We start from the raw sequence: 25,298 nt of genomic DNA on the forward strand, positions 1-25,298 counted from the left end.
TGCCCACACTTGCTCTCAGAAATGCTGCTTTTAATGACCATAAGCCATGCTACAGAGAGAAATCACTAAATTCTACCTAAAATTGTTTGGATTTTTTTTTGGTCCTTTTCTGAAGTATAAAATTATGTTTCAGATAGGAAAAAAAAATGTTGCCTGGGGAAATAAAAAATCATTCAATGCACTGATTTTTCAGCACAATCCTAAAGAATTCTCCAAGAGGTTAGAACTACTGAGCTGAATGAGTTCCTTATCTTCTCCCATTCCTTTTAAATAAACACGTACCTGAAACAAAAGAGTATCTGCCTTAAGGAAATACTAAAGAAAAATTGCCTGTTTTTAAATATGCCTTTGATTTTCAAACCTTTAGAATTTCTATATTCAAACAGCTCTCTGCTATCACAAAAGCTGAAACCCGGCCATTTTTGAGGGGGAGGTAAAATCCTGATTCCAGCAAGGAATATGCTGCACGTTGTGATGGATGGCAGGCGAGCAAGCCTGGAGCTCACACAGTGGGAGTGGGGTCAGTGACGTCCTCCACTGCCAGCAGGAAAGGAGCAAAACCCGGGGAGAGACAAAGGACACAGCCCAGAGTCCCCACAGAGAGCCCTGGGTAAAGCCCACCCGAGGGTATCACGGGCAACTTTGAGCTGAAGGAGATGGCCCTGATCTGCCTTTTACTTCTTGGCTACTGATTGCCAAACCACCCTCAAACTCGGCAGGTATTTATACAAGACCCACTGTTTTCAAGGGGGCTGGGGACCACTGTTCAGCAGAAATTAATACATTATTTAATTTGGAAAGCATATTAAATTCCTTTTTTAGTTCATTACACTTCACTCCCCAGTGAAAGCAGCTCTATCATTACAAGTAAGATTGCTTTGATATTTACCTGAGCTCAAAAAAATGCCATTTCTCAATCTTACTGAAGACGACAAGTAATAATTAGGAGGGGGAATACTGTCTGAGGAATAAAGGATAATAACAAAGGCAGCATTGCATCTGTTGTTAAAATACTGCAATAAAATAAGACTAGGCATGTACCATCCCATTTTCTCTTACAAAGGGTATGGATTGAAGACTGATTAATATCTTGTATGGCATTACCACCAGCTTTTTTAAATGAATGTTCTTGCCAGGTCACATTTGGGAGGTGAAAGGAATATATTTATTTTTAAATTTCTGTCACAATAAAGTTAAAATAGCACAGGTATGTACGTGTGCACTTTGTAGTGACTCATGTATCACACTCTTCCAATAAGGATGCACATCCATCAGGGATCAGGGGAGGCAGCAGGGCAGAAAGCAAGCACTGGCATGATGTTCCAGGTGCAGGGTGAACACAGGGTTCCTACTCTGTGGCTTTGTTCACCCCTCATCATTTGCCACAGCTGTTTTATCATAAACTCCTCAGATGCAGAGACCCTTCCTCCCCACGAGCACAGAGTGCCTAGAGGTGGAGATTTGATACCAGCCTAGGCTGCCATGCCCTACTCTAATGCAAATAATGAATGAAAAGCTTATATTGTGTCTTCATGCTGAAGACAGCACCTCAAACACAATCATGATAAATGAAAAACAATCTCTCTCATTTTATCCAGGTCTTTTTTTGTTCTGCCAAAGCCACAAACCAAGCAGGAAAGAAGAAGGTAAAAATAGCACATTCAGTCTTGCACTCCTAGTAAGGGTTTGATGACAGCCACACACAGTGCATTATATATACTTCATTTTCCAGCTAATAACACAAACTATTCATTCCTTTCCAACAGACTACACATTCCAAAAATATTTCATGTATGTTTAATATGCTGATTATTTCCTCCATCATTTTACTAAAGGCAAATTAAATAGACCTAATGATCCCTTCCAGTTGTATAATCCCATTCATCCAAAGGTCCTAAGGCACACTAGAGTTGTTAATTTGCCATGAAAAACAGCCTGCCGTAGAGCTGTGCTAATAAATGATTTTGGTAGCTGAATCTAATATACAGTTGGCTTCAGAATGACCCACAGTTATACTTTTAACTTTAAGGAAAGGGAAAATATTCCTTTTCAAGTGAAAGGAAACATTTTGTTTGACCTGAAGTGTTTTGTTTCTGAGGAATGAAGATTTGGAAAGAAGTGGCCAGATTCATAAGGAAAATTGTTTAAATGAAGTTGAGGCTATTATTTGGCCTTGTGTGGTTTAATGGTTAGGACAGTTGTGGAGAAAAAGAAAAAATACGAAAGGGGATTTGATGGTAGGTGTATTCCAAAATATCTTCTTTCTATGTAGGGCTTTTCCTGGAAAGCAGAGAATCCATTAACCTCTCCAGAACCAAGCATCAAAAGTACAAACTCAGGTTTACCTCACAGGGACTTTAGGTACAAGAAAAAGTTTAAGGGCACATCTGAACATTGCTTAGAAATCCTTTCTGTAGCAACTCAAATCTCCAATTTAGTTATATTTTCCCTCTCCCAGTAGTTTGTTTATGCTCCTTTTTCATCATCCCTTTAGAATTGGTTTTTTCAGGGAAAAAAAGCTTATTTATTCTATTCTTCATTCAGTTCCTTTTTTGTCAAAGTAGATCAAGGCATAAGATTTCATTACTCAAAACAAGTTACTAAACACTGAGTTCTGATGTTAACATCAATGAAAGTTGCACCCAGAATCACTTATTGGTGGAACTGAGTCTAGACCAGAGAATCTTCCTCTGTGGTGACTTTGCTACAGCACAGGTGCCTCACCAGCTGCAGAATTAACAGGTCTAGGGGTTTTTTTATACTTTCTTTTTGGATAGTGATAAACACAATTCATTTTGTAGATGTTCTTTTATGTGGTTTAACAATGTGGGAAGTAATGAAACAAAATTAGGAGAGTAATTAGGAAAAGAATTTAACAAACAACAAATTTAGGAATCTGTAAATCATTGCCTAATATACATGCAGAATGTAGTAGAAATTTTGTAGACAAAGCACCCAACTTTGTAAAATCTTCTGACTAAGCATCCCCTTAGCAGATTTAATTTCAGCATGTTTGCAGCTTGTTTAATGACATTTTCCTCTCAGATGCTATTGCTTTGTGATTTGGGTCTCTTGAAGATTAATTTATCTTCTATTCTCTTGTTCCAGATCCATAATTAGGGTCCTTCTATTAATCTGGACATGGTGCAAGTGCTGAGAAAGAATTAAAGCCTGCTCCATAGAGCTTACAGGGACACTGCAACTCCATCTTGTTTTCTTCTTTTACCCTGAATTTTAACTAAGTCACTTGTTATTGCTCAGATTTAGACAAACCTAGCTCTAATTCATTACATTCAGAGTAAAATCCAAAAACATGAAGGTTACAGTATGGGGACAGACTTCATTTCACACTGTCCCATTACAAGTCATGCATTCGTAGTGCAAGTACACTTCAGCTGTAACCCTAACACCATCAGTTATCAAAAAGATACTTTTATGCCACTGTCATTTCATCCACTTTAGAGGAATAACTCAAATATTTCCTGATCCAGTGCACTGAGCTCTTGCCTTTTAAAGGATTTGCATCACTGAAACTAAGTGAAGATTCTTCCAACTTCCAGACCTATTTCAACAGCTACAAGTGTGCTTCTCAGCCCATTTTGCTTTGTGTTTTGAATAATATCCAAAGTTTAGGTCTCAAGTGAGAGTTTTGGTAGTTGATTGGGAGTCTCACTTTTACAAAGTTCCCAACATTATTGCCAAATGAATTCACATTGTGTGAACCCTAGAGGACCTTAACAGACTGCCCAAATTCTGAGTATAGAAATGTTATTAAGGCATCCCTATTTGTGAATTGTCCTGCCCATGTACCAATAACTGTATTGAGTGCTTGCCACTGTCCAAAATGCAGATACAGATGTGACATCTGCAACCAGAGCTCCTTGTTCTTTCAAGAAACACAATAAAACTGAGAGAAGTATCCAACTTCTCCATCTATACACATTGGTACAGAACTGTTTTTTTCAACTGCCTTGTGCTAAGTTAAAATATCCTCAAACACACAACCTTGTAGAGCTCCTTGAAAGCAGTTTTTTGCATTATTTTATGTGTTCACAGGGTACATACACATGGTATTTTTGCAGGCCATGATCTGAGCCACAGAAGACAGGAGAAGGAAATCTCATGCCACCTGTAACCTTAAACCCATGGAACCTTAAGGGAGTGGTGGTATAAGAAAGCATTACACCCAATGAAAACAGTAAAAAGCGAGGCAACATTATCAGGTATGTCAGTGAGGGGAGATAAACAGGGTGTGTAACAATAAAACAGATAAAAATCGTGTTCACAAACATTAAAAACTTCTTTCTAGTGTTTTCACCTGTGCAGTCATGTTCTCAGTGTGCACATGCACATCTATCTCTCCCAGAGTACCTCCAGAAGTCATTAACAGTTTTTAACAAATTTGCCAGGCAGCAAGGCTCCAGATCAACCAAAATTTTCAAGCATTAGCAAATTAAGTGACCAGAAACATAACCAATATCTCTGTTGAGGAAAAGAGGGTTCTTTAGATTAGGATATTTTTAGATGAGTGACCATGCAAACATCTCAACCATGACAAAGTTTTCAGTCAGAGATTGCTCTTCCTTGGGACACCACAGTGAACAATAAGATGTACATCTCCACAAAGCACCAGCCTAGTTTTGATATTTAAGGGCTGGACTGTTTATTTTGGACATTTGATATCTTTAGTGGCAAGATTCAGAAGAATGAGATTCCTGCAGTGCAGCTGCTAAGTGAGGCTGCAAGGCACAACATCAAGCACAATGTTCCAGGCACATGGGCTTGGTTTAAGAGAGCAGGGAAGGAGATTAGTCCATACCAGTTTGTAGAAGCAGAGTGTTTGCTGGGTTCAAGCTGACAGAAATGTCACCAGACAGGCATTGAGTGCTGAAAGGCAACTGATGACGTTCTGCTCAGTGTGAAAACTGATACAACAATTTAAAGTGGAGAGGGAAAGAGAGACTGAGCTTTGGGACTGACATCCAAGGACTGTGGTTTCTAGTGGCTTAGCTTGAATAAGCAAGGTTGCTGTTATAAAGCCAAAGGAGAACAGATTGTAGTATCTATGACATGAGACACAGTATGGCAAGGACCCCTATTTTAGCAAGAGAAGAAGCCAGTCATGTTTTGAAGAAATATTTGGCAGAGCGGGGAAGAAAAGGAGAGAGGTGTCAGACCATGCCTCTCAAGTTGTGAACCCCTTAGACTTGTTTGGCTTCAGCCTGCTTGTTATCCTCTCTCTGCATATGATACCACCTTTCACATGATTAGCAAAAGCAGCTATGTCACCTCTGCTTGAAGGGGGGAAAGTCAAACATATGGCATCCCTCTCAGAAACAGGAAGGCATTTAAGGATTAATTAATCATTACCAAACCCTACCTTTGCTAAGTGGTAAAAAGGTTGTTAGATATTTTAATTATATGGGATGACTACTCTGCAGAAATGTATGTGTTGAGGTTTGACTAAGAGCCATTGAAAGTGGAGGAAATACAAAGCTGCTTAGAAAACAAAAAGGAAGGCTTGAAAAAGATGAGACTGGAGAAATGATCTGCCTTGAGAAGGGAAGTCTGTGCTGGGAAAAATGAAAAGGGCAAAAGTTAAAAATGTAAAGAGCATATACTTAAATTAGATTTTCAGGGTGAAGTTTCAAATAAACAACGACTGATCTCAAACAGATTGCAGGAAGTTATCAGGGAACGTAGGTACAAGAATACACACAGTCACAATCTCAGCTCTGTGTGTGTGCACAGGAAGGAGGCATATAGGAGAAGTAACACGGAAAATACCAAAGGTGTTTGGCAGCTGCCAGGTGGGAAAGGGAACATGAAAAGAACAGCCATGGAAGTTCAGTACTATGGAGATCACCTGCAGGAAGAGCACCTCAGTCAGAAGGAATTCTTAGAGAGGTGGCGTCTCTTGAATATTGCTGCAAAATATGGAATTAGCACAAAGTAGCCCAACTTCCAGCTGGATTTGAGTATGTACAGCAGCAGAGAGGGATGTTGTACTGCACAGGTTTTACCAGACAGTGACAAAAAGCCAACTCAGTCAGAAGGACCAGACTGGACAACTCAGACCCTTGGGGTCACACAGCAGGTATAAAGTGGCCAGGATTAAAGACAAGCAAAATGCAAAGGGTTGAGTATCATTTGCTCTATCAAAACCTGCAGGAAAGGGGTAACAAAATTAACACTAAGGCAGAAAAAGAGAAAAAATTCTTCCTGTACATCACAAAGAGCAACAAAAAATTAAGTAAAAAAAGATGGAGCTGAGAAGATGAAATCAATGCATGAAGCAGAAACGGGACCAATACTTCAGGATTAGCAAGAAAAGGTATCTTAGGGTCTTATTATGAGAGATAACTTGTGTAGGGAAGATGGATGAGTATCTGGTCTGAGAGCAGTTTAAGCAAAGTGACAAGAGCCAAATAAATACGTCTGTGCATCTTCAACCCCACAACCAGGTTACCCTCCAGTATACTACTTCTTTGTAAAAGCCATTCTTTTAAGAAACAGTATTCTCACACCTGCATGGGTGTTGAATGTGTGGTATTTTCTGTCAGAAGAAGTACAGTTTTCAAGAGTGCAAATGTGAGTTAGCATTCTCCCTTGTAATACTTTATAAATAAGGTTAGCTTGCCCTCCTACACACAGTACATTTAACATGTTGAAGACAAATTGACTCAATAAAATCTCCTGTCTCGGAAAATAGCGAGAACAACATGTTGACGACATTGAAACAGTAAAAGATTGTATTATAAATGTTCCAACATCTTTGACACATTATTTCCGAGGTTCTAACATCAGGGGCATGAGATTCCTATTTTCCAACCTTCATAGTATTATCTTTCATGCTTTTTCTTGGCACCAGGAATAAAAAAAGTTCCTACTGTGGAATTTTCCTTTGTGCTTGTCCCTGTTCCTTAACTTTAGTGTGAAAGGATCCACATCTCCCTGTGCCAACATTTTTTTCTTCCTTACTGTCCATTTGCAAACAGCAAGATGATGAGATCCATGCAGTGAATAAAAGAAACTAGTTCCTAAACAGTGAAAAATATTTTAGCAAGTTACACGTGTGTGTTATAACACCTGCTACCTGCTGACTCACAATTTGGCCACTGCAGGTTGCTCCCGCTGGAGGAGGAACTGGTTGGTCAGCTATTTCTCTGATGCCACCCTGTTGGCCTCAGCAGAAGGGAACTCAAACAAGACTCTTTGTATCTTTGATTCTGGACAAATAACTTTGTTTGGATTGAAATCTTCATCACTTCTACTGTTGTGTTTCTTGGAGAAGCTTTACAGCTCCTTATGGCTTACTAGAATTAAGGGAGGCTCTAGGATCCAATTCAAGATAATTCACAGCCTTATCTGTTAACTTCACTTAACTCATCACAGCAGCTTAGGACACAAGGTTGACATCTCTATGTCACCTTCAAAAGGAAATGAAAGTCAAGGAGACTTTCTAGAGGATTCAATACAAATTACATAATTTTAAGCAGCTCTCTATAGTATAGATCTATAGTATCTATCAGATGGTATCCTATCTATTGGGATTTTCATGTGCTACTCCAAATTGTAGCTCAGCACACCTGTCTTTGGAGTTTTTCACTCCCTGCCCAGGTCTCTTTCAGGCTGCCTGCAGGGACACATGACTCAAGGCTCCTGAGTAGTGTCAGGTGTATGAGCAGAAATTTCTGGCTGTGGCACCCCACACATTATGTCCTAATGAGGGGTGGGCAGGGGCAGCAGCTTCTTACTGAAAGAGCCTTTGCAATTTTGAGATTGAGAAGTACTCCCTCAAATTTTAGGATGAAAAAGGGAAAGGAACAATCTTAACCCTGGAAATGGTCTCAGTTGGACATGACAATTTATATCCAGGGCTGAACCCCAAATTATCTCCAGTGACACTACTTGCATTCACATCAGATCCATGCAGGGCCATATCCAGTTTAAGTTTTCCAATCAAATTTGGCTCAAAAGTAAGATTTGCAGTTCAATGGAAATTTGAGGGGGCTTTTCAGACTTGACTCCAGTCCAAATCAAATCTAAGTGAGATATTTTCAGGAATTCTTCTGAACTGGAAGTTCCCCAAACCATTCAGCTGCTCAGTGATTATCACAGATAAAATGAGCATTGACTTCACAAAGCAGTGATAGGGACTCAAACTCCCAGTTCCAAGTAGTTCCATCTGTGATGTGTTCTGTGGGGAGGACATGATAATCTCCAAAGTTTGCCAGAAACTTAGGAACTATCTTAGATCCAGTAAAATCAAACAGTGCCTAAGATGCTTTTAACAAATCCTCTTTATCTGAGGAATGACACTGTTGCTACTGAAAAAGAGTCATCTCTGGCACACCCTGCAGTCCTGATCTCCACAGCTGAGAAACTCCAAGCTTCCTTTGAATGAAGGGCTCGTGTGCTCTGGCTCTTGTCTCAGCACAGCACCCACACCCAAGAGTAGAGGAGTACTTCTGGCTTACACACTCAGAACATCAGCAGTGGATCGTTTAAAACAGGCTGTATTTAAACATATCCAGCAAGCATAGGACATTTTGGTTTTCCTCCCTTTGGAATTATGGGCTTCTGAATGTCCACAAAAAATTCCAGGTAGAAGATTTTCCAAAGTCTTCAACCCCCAATCAAGAGTGAGGAGCACTAGCCCACGCTCCTACAGCTTCAAAAGGAGCACAAAACACTAATTTCTGCCTCTTGTTGATAAGAAAGTCAGCTGAACTGCTAGCATCCACTCTGAATTCCTCCACTATCTTATCAGAAGTTGTTGCACTGAGATGGCAGGTATTTAATACTTTTCTTAGAGTCTCATAATCTACTCAAACACTTTCAAATCAAAACTTTTTTCCTGACCTGTGTATGACTCACCCCAAAATTTCATCTCTAATTAATCCTCTGTTACGTTCTGCACTACTTTGTGTCTGTGAGGATGCAACCTGGGCAGGGCTGTTTCCTAAAGGAAGGTGAGCCAAGGGAAATGCTGAGGCCACCAAGGCAGGTGCCTCACTGGCCCAGCCCCATCCCACAGAACTTCAGAACACCTGTAGGCACAAATCCAGAGATGGTGGCCGGGTCCAGTGAAGAATCCGAGTCCTAAGGCAAGACTGCGATGATGAGGCAGGTTCATGTCAAGCTAGGAAGCCAGAGCACAACTTCAAATCTGGCTGCATAGCAGGGCTCTAGCCCATAACTTGTCCAGCAAAGATTAAAAAGAGAATGACATGCTGAGGCTGAGCTTAAATAGAGCTCCTGGTCTCTCAAGGATTGTGGGTAGAGGGCTCAGGTGGGGCTAATCAGGGACATTAAGACTTATTAGTGCAATCAGGGCCCTAACAATGCCTTTCAAAGTGATCTCTATGTAATTTTGGGAACTACTGCAAAATTCCCAAGCAAATAATAAATACTAGCCCTTATTGAAAATATCAGGAAGAGCTGCTTAGCAAAATCCTGCTCAAGAGAGGCTTTTCCTATGTCTCAATGGTTCCTAGCAAATTCTGCATCCATTTGTAACACATGCAAAGGAGATGATACTACTTTGCAACACCTCAAAATTTCCAGCAGTTTTCAAATTATGACATTACACTACATCATTCTTTTTCAGTAGATCTAGAGCTAGCTAATAAATCTTATAGTCTACTGCTTTCCTCTCATCTTTTATACAGAACTTGATGGTAAACTCTGAGCCGTTCCACTGTGAATGCAGTTTTCACTCAGGTGAAAAAAACGTCAGGAGTTTTCACTCACACTGGGACAGATTGTATTCCAGGATGGCTGTTGCAAATGGCACAGTACTCTGGTAGCAGATTCCCTCTGTGGGAATCACTCAGTTTCTTGGGAATCCCTGGAGCAACTGTTCCACTGGATTAGCACTTCTGAAAAATACAGGCGAGGAGGAAAAAATCACCTCTCCCCAAACGTGCTCATTGCCCTGAACAATCAATTCTTTGCCCCTTTTTTGTTCAGGATGGCATTTGCAATCAATCCCACAATGAAGTTATTTGGACAAGACATCAATGCCGTCAATGTTAAAGCCTCAGTCCATGCTTTTGGGTTATTACAAAACCATAGCTCCCCTTATTCCAGTCTGTGGTGGAAGTAAGTTGCCCCTCTGGTTCTGAATCTGATGAACCACTGCTGGTCCATTACACCAGAAAACTCTTTCCTACAAGTAGCTGTGAACATATTCTACAGTTTTTACCTCTTACAGAACATAAGATAAATTTTCCTGTAAGAGTTCACCTTTGACTCTTAATAGGCTGTCATCCTCTTCAGTAATTTTAATTCTTGTATCAATACCCAGTCCATAAACAGTAGCATCTGTGTCTAATTGAAAATGAAGTTTGCAGCCCTGGTCAGTTAACACAGAAAAAGTCAAAAGAACCATTTCATCTCTGAATAGTAAATCATGCAATGACCATTGAAATAACATTGTTTATGCAAATGTTATGTGATATTGCAAGAAAACAGGAAAAACTTTTTCTGGTAGGATTAAAGTCCCTCAAAACTGCACATCTGGAAGTCTCTGGGAAGCTCTCTGGTGTCCATAGATCCTAAGAGTAGAATTTCCCTCCCCGCTGTTATATGTGCCAGTCCTAAATTCATTCTTTTTAACACAATCCCCATTGCTTTGGGTGCAGTTTCAGGCCAGCAGCTTTGGGTTGATCCGAACCAATTTGTAAATATATCTTATTTTGTTCAAAGATACCAACATATGCCCAGGGTGTTATTTAGGTGCAGTGAGTAAGCCAGGAGTAGTCCTGGACCAAAGCCTCTGTTAGCAATGCCTCAAATATAGCTGCCCACTATGACAATCAAAGGCCACCACATTGAATGCTGCAAACCTTGCTTGCAGTAAAAGCATTTTCTCTCATTTTTAGGGCCAATTTCTATTGCCAATCTTCACTTAGTATTCAGTCTGAAAATCAGATTAAATTTTTACGGAGTCTTGGGAATCATCTATTCATGGAAACTCAGAGCAAACCTTTTAAAGTGCTCAGGGTAGTTTCTACACAGGAACCAAATCTGCCATGGTTTTTTTTTTCTAACAAGAATTATGGTTGACACACAAGAACAGCTGAAGGCTCAGTTATGCCCTTCTGATATGTTTTTTCCATGTCCTTTGTGGCCTCTTCTTTCTTTGCTTGATGGCAAAAACAGATGAGGTGGGTGTTTGATGTGCTGTTTATCCCTCTGAGGGCCTGGAGCTGGCTTGGAACACTGCCGCCTTGATCTTTGCTGAATCAAGTAGAAAATCATGACACTCAACCAAAAGGTCTTTTGGGCCATTTTGCAACTGGCTGCTTAAAGCAACAGTACTGTATCAGAACAAATCTAACAGAAACCTCCAAGTCCATCTCTTTAGTGTTTCCACTATATAACTATGCTTTTTCTCCAGTGGGTTTACATTTTTATGTTTTACATGCCTCCCTTTTTTCCTTTTTGCTTTTCACTCCACTTTAGCCACATTAGCAGGCATATCAAAAAATCACCCCAGCTCTAGACCTACAAAAAATCCTGCTTTAAACTTTCTCTAAAATATGATTTCAGCCAAAGTTTTCTTCCTCTGGAAAATTATCATCATATTGAGCTGCTTTTGGTATTGTAAGACAATTTGTTCAGAGTTGTAAATGACTTACTCCACAGAACTTACATATTTACTTACAGTATGTACTGAACAGTTCCTCAGAGAATTTGGCACAGGCTGGATTTATAAGGTACCACCTGTCAGCTAACAGTCACCATGATTCACCCAAATTGCACAAGCAGACAGACTTATTCTGTTTAGTCAGGCTGGCCTAAGGGTATGGTCAAATACAGGCTGAGGAGGGTTCTGGCTTTTGCATTTTGAATATGGTGCCCCTTGTTTCTGGCTAGTTGTGTAACAGCCTTTATTTTCTTCTGTCAGCATTTAGTCAAACTATTCCTCTGCATTACTGTAAATTTGCTTTGTCTTGTAAGCCAACTGTGTTACTTTTAAGGATGTCTTGAAGGACGAGACAGGCTCTCTTGCCAGCCTCAGAGCTGTGCTAACAGAGCTCATGGCAGGCAGTTCTCAGCCTCCTTAGGAGTGCTTGCTTCCCATCCTAGAACATTGCTGCAAGAAATGAGAGGTTTATGGGGAAATTCCATTGCTTTTCCATGAGCCAGTAACTTCACTGGCCTTGATCCAGAGAAACATATATATATATATATATATATATATATATATATATATATATATATTCATCTCCTGATAGTTTATCTGCTTCAGTGGTGTATGTGCATTCCACAGATTTCCACAGTGACCTGCAAGTGAGGTGAGGACTCTGAGGACTCTGCTTTTTGCCTTTTCCTGACTCCTGGCTGTCCTCTAGCCACTACAGACATTAAGCCTAAGACTCAAGGCTTCCTCAAAGCTCAGGAGAATGCCACGTCCTTCTGGTGGCCAAGGCGTGCAGTGCTGTCCAGACTGTATATTCTGACCCCCAACCTTTTTGTTCCTTATCCAGCCATCCCCTACGTGGGGGACAGCAGATCACTTGGGGGAAAAGCTAATCATTCCCTTTATGCTTAACCCAAAGGTGCGACAGAAGGGGAAACCCTGGAGGCCTTTCCCCAGCTGTAAGAAAGTGGCTCCTGGATGCTGGACTCGTCTCGCCGAAGGTCAAACACTGCAGTCACTGGAGTGCCAGGAAAGGGAAGGATGACTGCTCATGTTTCTCACTAAATGATAGATCCACACTTCCCTTACCTCTGAATTTCCTTCTCGTGATGGGTTTATTTGACTGAATTGTGTGCTTCTCTGATTTAATTGTTATGTTATTAGGGTGAGTAAAATAAAGCTGCAGCTTTTCTTTTGCTGTATTAGTGCAGTTTAATTACATTTGGGAAAGGCAAAAAGGAGAGTGGGAGCTTGCCAACATTAATGCTGTCTGTCATTCACAGCCCATTGATGACAAGGAGTTGAAAGCTTGGCAGTTACTCTGGTAATCAGCAACCTGGCTGATGACGAATGGAAAAGATTATGTGAAATTTCCTGAAAGGGGGAAAAAAAAGAGTTCTCCAAAGAAATAAAATACAAAATGAGAACAAAGGGGAAAAAACCCAAACCCCAACTTCTCAATCCAACACTAAATCCTTTTTATAATGTTTACATGAAAGACCTTACATGAAGCAGATGTAATAAATGAAAATTTTCCAATAGTAAACTGTGTTTAATGCCTATAAAAGGAATATGTTCCTAAAATAGGAGCACAAATATGTCCACTTGATTGTTGAAATGGACTTTTTCCCCTCAGCTGAAGAATACATATCACTGATAGAAACCAACCAGCCAAATAAAAACCCTTTTATTGCTATGGATGGCCTCCCAGTAATTTTTTTTCATTTACAACACTGAGAAGCAGCTCATCTTTTAGTGCCATTCGAAATGTATATTTCTACAGTTTTCAAAATGCAAATACTTTGTTTTCTTTTTTTTTTCTCTCTACTTCATTTTCTATTTTTAATACAAGAGGATGTAGATATTTTATCTTACTATTAGGAACATAAGCAACTGCTTTTCAGGTTTTAAAGTCATTTGCAGTATCTCAGCCTCTGACATAGCAGTAAAGTTCAAGAAAAACTCATGTTAAATGAGACTTGGAATTACATCAGTGTTTAAGGAGAAATTCTACAGGAGAAATTCCACATGATTTTGTTTTGTCCTGTAATGCACATTATTTGTGACATTCCTCATTTGTCTTAATTAAAAGCTGAATATTATTCCAAAGCCTTTTTTATTGGCATCTTTGGGAAGAAACAATGATGGCTTGTTTGAGGTTTTGTCCCATCATTTTTCAGTAGCTGCTGGATATACCTACTCAGTTTCACAAGTCACAGAATTGCACTTTGGTATTCAAGACTTCAGCTTTTCATTTTGCTCACAATGGGGAAATGAAAAGGTCCTCTGGTATCTATAGTATTATTAGACCATATTTTTAAGAACAAGAAAAACCCATACAATTGGGCAATGTGCAATTGTTTGCTGGGCATGCAAGCAATTGTGAGACTTTTGTTCCTTTGGTTTTGCCAAACACAGCATAGGACAAGAAAGAAACAAATGGCTTTTAATCACGACATTAAGCAACTCGGGCAATTTAAAGTTTACCAGCAGGCAATGTTGACTGTGCAGGGCTGTGAACAGGGAATTTCTGTCTCACACTGCTGAACAGATACATCACTATGTGGCTCCAGGTTTTTTCCCCACAGGAAGATTACCACAGCTCCGTATTTTATGAGGATGTGCAGGGAACACCTAACCCCAGCTGAAAGGAGATCGCTAAGGTTTACTGCAATACAACACAAGACTGATTTGATTGGTAAGTTTAGTGTTAAGAATTAGCTGTTTATTTATTAGCTTAAAAATATCACACAGGTTAGAGACCTCCTCCCCACTAAAGAAATGACAATGCGTTATTAGTCATTCATCAGACCCACTTCCAAATTTCTGTGGAAAATATTAAAATTTAGCAAAAAAACCCTTTAAACTTTTATTCTTGTGTGCATGTTAGCAGTGTGAAGCTCCACTGCCTGAGGAACAGATCTTTCCATCCTGGACAACGCATCATTCTCTCCGTGTGATAACCATGCCCAGGCACAACCTGATGTTCCTCTGTATTTGTCCGAGTTTCATGGACATGCAGCCATGCCTCAGAGCACAGGTGCACCACATACCCTCCTGTCCTGGCAGAGACCACCCAGACTGTGTGGATCAGCTGCAGGATCCTTGCACTCGTGCATTCCATCTGATGTCTCAGGAAAGCACCTGGGAGGTGCAGGCTGGAGTGCACAGACACAGACGAGCTCTGCAGGGCATGTGCAGGAAGTCTGACATGTCCCAGAAGCGATGGGGAACAGAGAACCTGCGAGGGGATGGATGGCACATTTCAGAGCTGGAGGCTGTCACTCAGCTGTGATCTACTGCTCCTCTTCTGCTCTGACACTGTGCTGACAGAAGTCTGCACTAACTCTTATCTGGAAAAACTGCTCAAGAAACACTAAAAAAAATCCTAAACTGGGCTGGATTGTTCATTTATGGGTGGTTTTGAAGCACAAGTTGAATTTAAACTACACATGAATAGTTGCCAACCAGCAAGAAGCCAAATCAAGTACAAAAACTCAGCCGAAATGACGCACTGCTATACAGGTTTATGTTTATTATCTATTTCTGCCTTCCCCAGTGATCGTCTGAACTTCATTTGTCCAACTGCCTTTCACTTTAGATAAGAGGATCATTTCCTCCCCTATCAGTTGAAATTAATTTTTGTCTGTTGCTGCCTAAGTGCTCACATAGAGCATTTTCCATCTTCAAAAATAATAATTCAGAAATGATACATAAAAGCCCTTCCACCCTGAAGTAACAATCTGTACAACCAAAGCTAACTATTTAGGGGTCCCTTGCTTCATTATCCAGAATTTGATTAAAATGCCTACAAATAGGGATTGTCTTTGCTGGACAACATAATTCCACAGTATCTTCCCCAAAAATTTTTTATTAAAAACACAAAAAAATCATGTAACATTGTCTCTTCAATTGACATAAAGAGGTGTTTGCTGTTCCTGAGCTTCAGAGGGTGACACCACCAGCCTGACTGAGTGCCTAGGCTAAGCAGATGGAACAGGATGTAACTGCTGCAGGAAAGCAATTTTTGAGAGCTGCAGTTTCTTTTGCAGGCAGGGTGAATATCTTCTTTGTTTCAATCCATTTGAGTAGTTCAGTTAAGGACTATTAAAGCTGAAAAACCAACATTAGAGAGGAAAAAGTAAGATTGCCTATTTTCCTCCGTCAATCTACAGCTAAACCCAAGTGTGAGAGGATAAGATCTTCTTTCTCTAAGATTGTCAAAGCCATGGCTACCGGAAGACTCCAATTTAATTCCCCTTCTAGGGGCCATTATTTCAGTTATTTCATATTATATTTTAAAATGCAAAGATACTTTGGAAATGCATCGAGCATTTTAAGATAGTTTTAATGAACAATTTTAAGTGACCTCAAATAAATTTTAGTTGAATGTCAGTTTTTATACAAAGACAACTTGATGCAAATCATAAACAACTAAAAATGTCAAGTACTGTTCACCATTTTGTAACAATAGAGGATAATAAATTATTTTTTAATAAAATATTTTAAACCTAAACCAGATGTATTTAATGTGTATAGATATGATGTTAACTCTACAGATACATTAACTCTCAGTAGAAAGAGAAAAAAGGCCAGATCTGCTAATACTGACCAGCTGATTTCTGTTTACACGTTCACCATAAAAGAAAAATCCATTTCTCTTACAAAAGACAACTAAAATTTAAAAAGTGAAAAGAAGATCTAAATTATCAGTATCAAATCTTTCTTATTGCTCTTTTAAGGAATAGTTGAAATTGAGGATTTTCATTTTTCTGTGAAAATTAAGGATTTGCATCCAGCCACCCTTGCCTCACCTGGAACATTTAATCAACAATTTTTAATATTAAAGACAAAAATAAATAAGAACAATGCTTAGTATATTTTCTTCTTTCTTACTTTTTTTTTCTAAGTAGGAATTTATTACTCATATTTCCCGTGGGGAAACCACACAGCCTCAAGATTTCCAAAAAAAGGTGCCTGTAATTACTTTTCTAAGCTTGCATTCATGCATCTGAATAAGTGAATTGATTGTGAATATGTTCTGCAGCTTCTAATAAGTCCTAACCATTAGGCCGATCAAAAATTTCCCAAGCACATTTATATTGTTGCAAAAGCGCTGACAGGTCAAGAAGCAAACTTTCAAGATAAATACGTATGTTTTGCCAGCAATGGAAGCTGTGGGGGAAGGTTTTCAGGTCCAGTTTTGGAGTTCTGAGCCTCTGCTCAGGGCACGGCAACTTCTCGTGGGGTCCCCCTGGCCCGGGCAGAGCCTGAGTGTGAGTTTGGCTCTGCTCGGCAGTACAGGACCGTGTACGGGGCTCGATGGCTTCTTTCCTTTCCTCCAGAACGCTTCCCAGGGCTCTCTGTTCCACCCTGACCTGGAAGAGATGTGGAAAGTACAATTATTCTGTCCAGAATGGGTATTTTCCAGCTCGGGATTTTCAGATTGCTGTTTGATCAGCAGTAAGTCACCATGTGTACCCAACCCAGATGTAACTCCACTAATCGTTGCTCGATATCCAGCACGCTTGCTTGCCTAGCAGGCGATACGGGAACGTACGAGCAGGAATTAAATTTATTCTTGTAAGGATTTGAAATTTTTTCATTTGAGAATCGCTCTGCAGTTGTGCAGTAAAGCCCTTTACATGTAATTTGCCTCTCCTCAATGCATGCGTTTAACTCTCTTGCTCTCTACTCATAATATCATAGGAGTGCAATATTATATATTTATGATTCTACGATGGCCTGATTTCGAAGCCGAGGGAAGCTGTGCGTGCTCGGTGCCTCTGAGAAATACACCAGGCACTGTCACGGAAGGGACCTTCCCTCGGTCACCCCCGTGTCCCCCTGCACCCCGCCAGGGCCGGACCTCCGGAGTGCCCCGGCGCCCTTCTCGCCCCCAGCACCTGCGCTGCCGAAGGGACGGGCAGCGGCTCTCTTGGCCGCGGGCGCTGCCCGGAGAGTCCCCCCGCAGCCCCGGCGCCAAACTTCCCCCTGACCGCCGCGGGAAGGAGCGGGGCCAGCGGCACCCCATCCCCCGAAAGGCGGGCGCGGAGTGTCCCGCCTGCGGACCGCACGCACCCGCTCCCCGAGGCCGCGGTGCCCCGGGCCGCGCAGCCTCCCCTCACGCCGGAGGCGGCCCCGCGCCGCCCCCGCTGACCCCGCGCCCGCGGCGGGAGGGGACGGCCCGCGCTCACCGCAGCGCAGCCCGGCCGCGGGCACCGAGCTCCGGGGCCATGCCGCGCCGCGGGCCCGGCGCAGCAGCGCTCCGGCCGGGCGGGGAGGAGGCAGGGCCGGCAGTGGGGGATTCCTGGCCCCCCAAAGGAGGTGGGGGAGGCGGGGGAGGGGAGGCGGGGGGGAGGGGAGGCTGAGCTCCCGGAGAAGGAGACGATCGCTCGCACAAAATCCTGCGTCCTCAAGCCGGCCCCGGCGGGCAGGGTACGTATCTGGGCAGCCCCCCCGCCCCGCTGCCCCCGCAGGGATGGGGGTCGGGGCTGGGGTCCGGGCGGCCGCCCCGGGCGGGAGAATCGCGCGCAGGGCCCGTTCCCGATGCGGGATCGGTGGAAGGCGGTGAGCTTCGACCGCCTCCCCCGGCTGGGGACCGAGGAGACGCGGGGGGGATGGGTCCGCCTGTGTTGCCGTGCGAGGGTCTGAAGCCCCCCCAGCTGCACCCCCCACCTACCCACCCCCAAGCGCGTCAGGGTTTTGCTTCTCCCAACCAAGCTTCCCCTTGGCTTCTTAAAACAAAAAAAAAAAAAAAAATATATATATATATATACACACATACACACACACATATATATATACACATAATATCTATGCCCCAAAGCCAGAGAGCGTGAGGCAGGCGGGGGGGGAGCGAGGGGGGGAAGGGCTTTTCTGAGGATCGGGAGAGAGGCGGAGGGAGAGGCGCCGGGAGCCTCGCAGCATCCCGTGCCCCGGCCCCGCGGCGCTGCTGCCGCCGGCCGTGCGGAGCGCCTGCGGAGCAAGGTAAGGGCTGGCACCGCGCTCCGGGGACCCTGCGGGCCGCTCTCCCGGCCGTGCGAGCGCTCGCTGGCGAGGGCAGAGCGGCCGTGCCCCGCCGTGCCCCGCCGTGCCCCGCCGCCGCCCAGCCGCCAAGTTACTTTGTTCGCAGAGTTGCCGCGGAGGCCGGGCTGGGAGCCCCGGGCGCCCCGGGCGCTGTCGCTCGCATCCCCGCGCCGTGCTCAGCGTCACCGGGCAGCAGCGCCGAGGAAGCCCCCGTGGAAAAGCCGTGCGCGCCTTCCCCGATAGTCCCTCGCACAGCCGGGGGAAGGGGTGATGGAAGAGGAAGAACTTCCCTTTGTCGTAGGAGAGGATTGAGTGACCTCCAAAGTTTTGTTCCGGGAGGAAACCGCTCGAATAAGTTTGGTAGGATTCATGCCGATTTGCATGTGATTTATTGCGCTGTTATTTGGTATCCAGCACGCTTAAAGCAGTATAGCAGACCAAAAGAAAAAAAAAGGTAAAAAGGTTGAGGACATGTAGATGGAGATTTCAGTTCTTTTCATTGCTTTCTTAGGATTAGCGTTTTCTCTCTCACGCTTTCAGATGGGTAGTGTGGAGTACATTTATAAATGGGTGTGCTTGTCCGTGGGTAACACTGAGGGTACAGATGGGAAACGTGAAGAACTGGGCAGATTTTAAATGCTTCATTCTCTTTGGCGGAAGATCAATAGTTGAAGATTCCTGCTTGCCCAGTCTGTACCTTAACAATATTATCATTGAGAGAGATCTGCTGATAATGTATGGTATTGATAGCCGTTGCAACTTCAGTTTAATGAATTTTGTGGTTAATTTAGACTAATGTAAAGGAGCTCCGGATATTCTGGATAAATTGATAACTAGGCATGATTATTAAACTTTGCATAATATTAGCTTGTGATGAAGTGAACTCTCAGGTTTCATAAGGTAAATATTTAAAATGCAAGGCTACATTTTAAAAGTGCATATTTGAAATCTGACTACCAAAAATCATGCATCTTTTGAGAAGACCAGTTATGGAGTCATTGGAAAATGGCAATCTGTGTTGCACCTATTTGGAATAAACAGTTTTGTGATGCCAGACACTGTAAATTCTCTGGTAGTGTACTACAAAAATAGGGGGGTTACTGATTTCTATTTGCATATAGATTTTTTTTTTAATTATTAAATGTAGTAGTTTTCCCTTGTATCATATGTCTGTGAACTGATTAATATTAGCAACTACCCATAAAATTTCAATGCTGTGTTTAAACAGTTTTGGCTTGGCTCTTGGGGTTTGTTTCATTGTCTCAATCTATCTGAGACATCTTTAAAAATCTTTAAAATTTCTTGCTTGTACACTATCCCCTCTATCTCCTTTCTTCTCTTCCTGTCTCCTGTGGTATAATTCACAGCAGAGTAACTGCAGAGAATACCTGTATATGTTTGTGTGAAGTAAAATGCCCATTTTAAAGATACACAAATGTTCTTGGTGGACAGGAGCCATCCCCTCATGCCCTGTATGCAAACCTTCTGGGCTGCTATTACAAGAGACTTGCTTTGGTGTTAGTTTGTGATGCCAAACAACAAACATTAGAGAATGCAAAGATAAAGCTCTGATCTTTGTTTAAACAGGTCATGGTTTTTATTTAATGCTGCATGCTCATTATGGGAACTGTCAGCAGGAATGTAAAGCAGACTGGAGTTCTGATCTGGCATACATTCACAGATTACTCTGACATTGATGTTTCTGCTTCTTCACTTAATAGTTCATAGAATGTAGTGTAGTTTTTGGTCATATTTATTTAATTGAATGTACTATAAACCTCAAGATTAATGTCCTGCTAGGAGCCAAACATGTTCAGATCTGCTGCCTCAGGTGCAGTCCTCTTGACCTGAAGAGTTACACTGAAGTGGACTTTTCTATTTAGTAGAACAAGTAAAAGTGTATAAAGAGATCATTGGTTTTTAAGTCAGCTTGAGTTCTGCCACTGAATTACGAGGAAGGAGACTCAAATCCCCTGAAACCAGGTAGCTGCTTAGTCAATTACCCAGTCAGTTTCTTTTTTTCAGACATATGGAAACAATATCAAATAGTAATTAGAAAGTGCATTCATAATTGAGAATTTTAATGCTTTTCATCCACGAGAACAGTTTTCATCTCAGTTGGTTTATAAACATAATACAAATAATTCAGTGCAGTCCATTTGATCCTTGCTGAATTTTGTTTTGAAGAATTCATACAGGATGTGCAAGGTAAGCTGAAGAAAAAGCCTTTTCACATTTTCAGTTACATGAAGGAATATTAGAATATTGCAACATACAGTATGAGCTTTCAAAATAAGACTCAGTGTAGCCCTGGAAACTTTAATTTGGGTGTTGTGGATCATACATCGGTTTGGGTTCTGTCATCATTTTCCATAGGTCAATTTCATCTGTCTGAGAGGAAAGTTTCTAATTATTATTTCTAACTTAAAACCTTCATTTTAAATCCTGGCTGTTCTAGGTTATGTTTCAAAATATAAGCAAAGTTGGTTAATGTAAGACAGTTCTTTAAGGTCGCTGGATTGTTATCCTTTAACTTCCCATTAGAAAATCATCTTTTCAGTCAATGTAATTGCAAATAAAATAGCATGAGAATGTGATGCTCAGGCAAGGTTGCAGAGTGACAGCCCCTGATAAGATCCATTGCAAAAAGTGGTAGAGCTGTTGCAGTGCTGGCTGTTTCCGTGCTTCTGCAGTAACCACCTCTGGAGTCAAAGCAGTTCATTCCTGAGCGCTGCTCACTGCTTGACCTCATTGTTGAGACTGTCAACAAGTGTGGCAGTTTTGCCATGCTTTGACAAGGCAGTGGGAATTGTATTAGGATCAACAATTAGCCATCGTGGTATATATGAGGCAACTTTCGGTCGTAACTGATCTGGAATTCATTATACTAACCCTAAACACAAAATGCTCAGCATCTTCCATTCAGTCACAATTTAAAATGCTATGATTTACTATGGGAGTAGAGGTTGAGTTCATAATATCATTTAAATATGCTGTATTCTGTGTCAGACTAATATCAGTGCAGTAAGGGCTCATCTTTACTGATTGAGAGGTGCAATGCAGAAATACATTTCAACTGCAAGCATTAGCCGTCACTTGTTACATATATCTAATTTGTACATTTCTGCTAAAACCAAGAGTGTATCACTTTTCTTTGCAAGCTTACTTTTTATATGGTGTGTCCTCTTCACCTTTTAAATTGAATTCCTCTGTCATGCAGTCAGCCCAGCTTCCCTTACGGCATCTAGGGTCTTGTCACTGAACCAAAGACTGAAGCCAGCAGAGCAGCTGCACAAGTGGCTTATGAAGGAGGAGATTGTGACTGATATTTTTGATTGTTTTTTCCATGTTTTCCTAATTGGCTGTTTTGCACAAGCCTCCTTTTTTGCCTGCTCTTGGAATCGCATCGCTGCGCTTGATGCGCTGTGGAACTCCAGCACCCTGCATGCCACTTGATTCCTTATCACCTTTTCCCTCCTCTCACCGACTCTTATCAGATCCCATCTTCTTCCCACTTCTGTCTTTTGTGATGCTAATCTTGCATTATTTTTTCCTAAAAGAAAATGGAAGGAACACCGTGTGCTGCCGTTGCACTGATAATTCCTGTGCTACATTGTTTTCCTCCCATATCCTTTGTTGAGTTTCTGGAGGCTGTAATCTGGGGCAGAGACTGTTTTGCTGTAGGGCTGTATCCAGCATCATTTGCTGCTGGATTTCACCTGGTCTGTGGACACTCATAATGTATTCGTAAAAGGATTATTTTGGCTTGGTGGGACAGCCCTTCTTCTGGTTCTTTGGTAGAAAAGCAAAACATTTCTGCTTGGAGGTTTTCTATACTGTATCGCTGTTCTGAGTTTTGTCCCTCAACACTGTGTCCCTGATATGAGGGGATTTTGGTAAAAGTTTAAGACACCTTGCCTAATGTAGTGGGGATGGGGTAGATTAGAGTTTAGCTACTGACAGAAATTAACTGGCTTGTAACTTCAACAAGAATGACAATAAATGTCAATTTCAACACATATTAGTGGAAACTTCAGGTTTGTCAACATCAAAAAAAATGTTCAGATTTCACCATGTTGATCAAATAAAACAGAAGGGAAAAGAAAAAGAAATGTACAATGAGTTCGTTTCAGAATTTGGTTATTTTCCTCCCAGATATTTTTACATTTTGATCTCCGTTTACTTTCCATCCCCAAACTGTGTAGTTTTATTTTAGCTTTTTTATTTTTGTGTCCCATGAAAATCTTTTCACCAGTGCAACTAAAATTTTTCAAGTGAGCGTTTCAAGCAGCCAGTGAATCAGCTGATGGACAGAGCACAGTTCAGGGGCAGCCTTTCTTGATCTCACATGGACCACGTAGGGGGGCTCTTTGTGGATATGACTTCAGGGTAGGAGTGGTTGTTGACTGTTTTTTCCTTACAACAGTCCTGGAGGCAATACCTGGAAAAATAAAGGTAACAATCTCAGTGACTCCATCCCTGAACATGAATCAGATGACATGAAGGGTTTCAGTGGGATTGATGCAGCTAAATGAGGGAGAAGTGGAAACAGCAGAAATAATATGACAGCATAGTAAATTTTCAAAGTTTTGTGTATAAGACAAAAAAAATGTAGCTGTGAAGGATTTGCTTGTTTAATTTTATAATTTATCTCCAGATCTTAGTAGAAAAAGAGACACTGATACCAGAAGCAGTATCACTATAAATATATTTGCATGTGAGCTGTGTTCTACATCCCACCTTTGACATATGTGCTGGTACTTTGGCATTTCATTCATCTTGAACTGCAGGGATGGATAGGCCGCTTCTCTTTTGTGCTCTTGTCCTTTCAAGAGTTGTTAGCATCAGATTTCTCTCTGAAATCAGATGAGAATATTGGCAGTAGAAATGAATCCACAGCCAAGCAGGGCTGCTGCACGAAAAGGGAAGAGCCTGTCAATTTATTACACACAAATTCCACTGAAAGCAATTTGGATAAAGTGAGTGTTGCAGGCAAGTGGCTTTCACCCAGCAGGACTTGTACTAGGCTAGGAAGTGAGGATATGGCCAGTTGTCACAAAAGAGTAAAGAATAAGAACATTTTTCAATTTAAAATTAAACCAAACTGTGTCTTAAATATGTTTCAGTACTTAGTCTTCTTCTCCTCAGTAAATAATATTTTGAAAGATTTAGGAATAGATGACATGCCCAAATTGCAAACTGAAATGTAGAATCAAATCCCCACAACCCTAATTTACTTCTGTTGGAATGTCCATTTTTTTGTAATTTCCCACATAACTTGTATTTTTACCTATTTTCCTTTAGAATGAGTATTCTCATTTGGGGAATTCTAATTTTTCCTGAATGAATATATACAAATGGTTTACAGTAACATAGCAGATTATATATTACTGCCAGAGATTAAGGCAAAAGTGAGAAATTATTTTTGTGGCTCTTAGATATTTATTTAAAATTTCCTTCCCTAGAGGTAATTACTTACATAGATTATCCACTCTGCAGGTATTTTTAGATAACTAAAGGTAGTATTGAGTGAAAATATTATATTTTTCAGGAAAAACATTTGGTTTTATTTTAAAAAGTGTCCATTTAAATACTTCATTGAAATATTACAATGTTTCTATACATTCAGGCGCTATCGTATGTAGGATTACAATAATGTGTTTAGCCTTGACAAATATTCAGTCTATCTGTAAATCTTAGAGCACTCCAGTATTTAAAATATATTGGATATATGATAAAGCAGAATTTTAAGGTGGAAACAAAGCAATATTATTAGGTTTTGTTGATTTTTCAAATTGAATAAATGAACAGTTTATTTGTATGGATGAGAAATTGATTCAGAAAATTATACTGCTAATGAGCCAAAATAAAACTAAATTTTCATAAATAGAATATTCATTTACTATACAGTTTTGGGAACTAAGTAAGGAAATGAGAAAAAGTAATTAAAAATCAAGTGATCATTCAAAATAAGACTGACAAAGCGGGTTTCTAAGTGGTAACTGCTTTAAATAAAGAGAATTGGATTTCTTAGGTAAATGTGCCATTTTTGTATTTTCTGAACTCAGTGTCTGTATCCTTTCCTGGATGCCTTGTCAGAACTTTGGTGTGCTGTAGGTACAGTATATTTTTGGATGAAACTTCATAGAAGTGGATGTTACCACATAATCCCAAAACCCAAATAATTTATCTCATCTCATTTTGTACCTGCGGTGTCCATATAATCTTTTTATTACAGTTAAAGCTCACAAGTATGTTTGTGTTCTTTATAAGGAAAATAATGAGAGAAATCTGCAGTATTTATGTTCGAGAGCAAAGGAAGTAACTAATTTGAAGAAAAAAAATTCAGAGTTTTCTCATACTGTATGTGACAGGTCTTTATAACCTGCAAAGGAGAGCAATGATGTGTGTTTTAGAATGGTGAGAGATAACTTGGGGGATTTTGTTGCCTGTTTTTTTTTTCCTAATGCAGGTTAAGGTGGTTGGAATTATAGAGAAATAAGAGGTCTATTTAAGTCACTGGTTGTTTCTTTTCCCATGTTAGAAACCAGATTGCTCAGTGCCCTGCAGATCTGCAGTTAACAAATATGTGAGATACATGATGAGGCACTAAAGT

General features: G+C 41.1%; 1 protein-coding gene across 3 annotated transcripts in view; it reads left to right on the plus strand.

Moving 5' to 3' along the window:
- Positions 1–18,018: 18,018 nt before the first annotated feature.
- MPPED1 (metallophosphoesterase domain containing 1) overlaps positions 18,019–25,298 on the plus strand; it is a 60,214-nt gene continuing 52,934 nt past the window's right edge. Inside the window, exon 1 of one of the 3 annotated variants that reach the window (XM_058023729.1) lies at positions 18,019–18,091. The gene's annotated coding sequence lies outside the window, so the exon portion shown is untranslated. Of the gene's footprint in view, positions 18,092–18,543; positions 18,644–18,941; positions 19,043–25,298 lie in introns of those variants that run through there. The other 2 variants (XM_058023728.1, XM_058023726.1) reach the window with 2 other exon arrangements.

Source organism: Melospiza georgiana, chromosome 4 (assembly GCF_028018845.1).
Source record: "Melospiza georgiana isolate bMelGeo1 chromosome 4, bMelGeo1.pri, whole genome shotgun sequence".
In the NCBI taxonomy this organism is placed as follows: domain Eukaryota; kingdom Metazoa; phylum Chordata; class Aves; order Passeriformes; family Passerellidae; genus Melospiza; species Melospiza georgiana.